This window comes from Cupressus sempervirens, chromosome 2, assembly GCF_028749045.1.
Source record: "Cupressus sempervirens isolate cs-2001-9-10 chromosome 2, ASM2874904v1, whole genome shotgun sequence".
Taxonomy (NCBI): Eukaryota; Viridiplantae; Streptophyta; class Pinopsida; order Cupressales; family Cupressaceae; genus Cupressus; species Cupressus sempervirens.
The window spans coordinates 179,770,994-179,773,984 of NC_143119.1; the positions used below are offsets into that span (position 1 = coordinate 179,770,994).

The 2,991-nt window shown below is 31.7% G+C and overlaps 1 pseudogene; it reads left to right on the forward strand.

Annotated features, from left to right (window-relative positions):
- Nucleotides 1-263: 263 nt before the first annotated feature.
- LOC149571668 (cullin-1-like) lies at nucleotides 264-2,589 on the forward strand (annotated as a pseudogene).
- The last annotated feature ends 402 nt before the right edge of the window (nucleotides 2,590-2,991 follow it).

A 2,991-nucleotide genomic window follows, 5' to 3' on the forward strand; every position in this document is an offset into this window, starting at 1 on the left:
AAGCATGAGGAATGGTAGGAGCAATGCTTGATAACTAAGAAGAAGCTGCCAAGGATCTGCATCTGGCATCAAGTCTTGATTATGATGAGGAAATTGCAATTGTTTTAAAGAAGGTAACAAGGCATTTGCAATTGTTTTAGTTAAGGTAATGAACAATCTATATGCATAGTAACAAACATTTAGAGATGGTGGATGATAATAATTTGATATTTACACACAGGTTGAACCAAATGCACATAAAATTAAAGAGCATCATAAGAAATATGAGTGACTACGCAAGGAAAGTGATGATAGAAAGAAATAACATGATAGGCAACATCGCCGAGCTGAAGCTCAGGTAATATAAAGTCTACACTATTATCCTTTTTTGCAGCTTTTATAATGCATATAGCTAATAATGGCCCTGATTCATTTTAAGGCTGCCTATGAACAAGCCAAGAAACAAGAAAAATCTTTAATAGGTAGGAAATAATGGCCCTAATTCGTTTTCACTTCTATGCTCATTATGATAGTAATTGTATCATAGCTAAGCTAGCTTATTTTAGGTCCACAATTTGACAAATAAGAGAATTGGTAGGTCAAATAACAATTTTAAAAAAATCTTTAAGTTTAATCCGGCAAAGTTTCAAAATAAAAACATTTTATTGATTAGTATTACACACTATATTATGTAGAAACTAATCAACTTTCCAATGGGTATATTACTATTTTTTGTTAGTGAACTAGTAAATGTTTCGCTAATTATTGGTTCTTGTCAAACAGTGTGGCCAATATGTGGGTTGGCTTGTGGTTGTATGAGTGTGTCTCTTTTATAAGTACATGTATTGCTATTCTCTTTTGAAAAAATCAATATTTGAAAAATAGTGTGTTATTTTCTTTCTTTTAGTAACATGTCTCTATTGATAGTCCTTCATGGATGGAAGACACCAAATTCATATGTCATACTCTGATAGATAGTTTGGGATAGTTGAGCTTATTGTGTATGCATTAATCTCTATGTATATGTGAATATTTATTAATGCAAACCATACACAAAGAGTCTTTTCAGGTTGTCTTTGTGTGTAGCTATGCAACTTTACACATCTGGAATTCATGACGTGAATGAAAATCTTCATCCATATAATGCTATTTTAAAATTTAGGACTTTGTCTTATTATGTGTTGTGATATATAATTAATATTTGTCGAAATTGCAGGAAGAAGCTTGCATAGAGACTTTTGTTTGATAAAAGTGCAAATGATGATCATGAAAGAAGGATATTGACAAAGCTAAAGCAGTAGTGTGGTGGTCAGTTTACTTCTAAAATGGAGGGAATGGTATGTTGCATCATACATAAATTAAAAACTCACTTTGATTCTTATCAATGAAGTTAATCTAATTGTAAATTGTGTAAAAATCTATGTGCTTGTATGTAGGTCACAAATTTAACATTAGCAAAGGAGAATCAAGGGCATTTTGACGATTATCTTAATGAAAATTCTCAAGCACATCCTGGCATAGACTTGACTATGACAGTTTTGACAACTGGGTTTTGGCCAAGTTATAAATCATTTCATCTTAACCTGTTAGCCAAAATGGTATGCCCATTTTTTATACAGTATACCTTTTAAATTTTCCAATTTCTGAAGTAGCTTAACATTTTAACCTTTGCTACTTAATGCAGGTAAGATGCGTAGAGGTGTTCAAGTAGTTCTATCAAACAAAGGCCAAAGCATAGAAAGCTTACATGAATATAATCTCTGGGTACTTGTAATATTAATGGGAAGTTTTACCCTAAGCCTATGGAACTTGTTGTTACTACTTACTAGGTAATTGCCTCTTTGGTTGATTACTGGCTGACAGTTAGATTCCTTGATTCATATAAAATGGCATTATAGATCATTTTCTACTGATCATTATTGGGAATTTCTTCTTCCAGTTTTTGGTTAAGAATTAGTTGGGTAGGATATGTTAAAGCAATGGTTAATGTCATTAATTGTTAATGACCATACATTGATAATTTGATTCATTTTCTACTTATGCTATCTATTTAAAGGAAAACTAAAATTGATGTGTTATAGAAACCATAAATATGCAAAGTAAATACATCACATTTATCAGTATCAGTTTCCTTGGTATATCTAGAATTCACTTCTTTTTCCTTGTGTAACTTACTCTATGGTTATGGTATGCAGGCATCAGCATTCTTTCTATTCAATGCATCTAAAAGGCTAAGTTACTCAAAAGTGAAGACTCAATTGAATTTGACCGATGAAGATATTGTCATATTGCTACATTCTCTTTCATGTGTGAAACATAAAATTCTCAATAAAGATCCAAATACAAAAACTATGGCACAAACAGATGTCTTCAAAGTCAATTCAAAATTCAGTAATAAGATGAGGAGAATCAAGGTATGAACTCTGATATAACAAATTGTATACTATTTTGCCTGTCTATTTTTAACAAAAATTAATGCATGTGGAGATCACATGGGAATTGGTTTCTACCTAATTGCAAATTCCACTCCCACCAATGGATGAGAAAAAAAAGGTGACTGGGGATGTGGATAAAGATAGATGTTATGCAATTCTAATCAATAAATTATGAGTTAGATGAAGATCAATGCTAATATGTTTTCTCATGAATCTTTTTCCAAGGTGTTGCTACTCTAACTCCTAGACTAATTTAACTTCATTTTAAAGTACTGGCATTTACTCCTAGACTAATTTATATTCATTTTAAAGTATTGGCTCTAAATTTGTATTGATTAGATGTCATTTTAGAGTAGTAAAGTTGTAATATGGATAATATGGTAACAAAAGGTGATCAATGCCAATGGTAGTCACCTGGTGTTAAAGAAATCAGGAACATCTTAGAGGAGACTTGGAATATTGTATTGGCTATGTCATTTGTGGTTCTTCTGATAAGGTGTTAAATTGTTGATAGAAGCAACAAAAGTACTTTGTCCCAGATAAATAGGTGTTGAAGCTCCGCTTCTTTTCCTCCAAA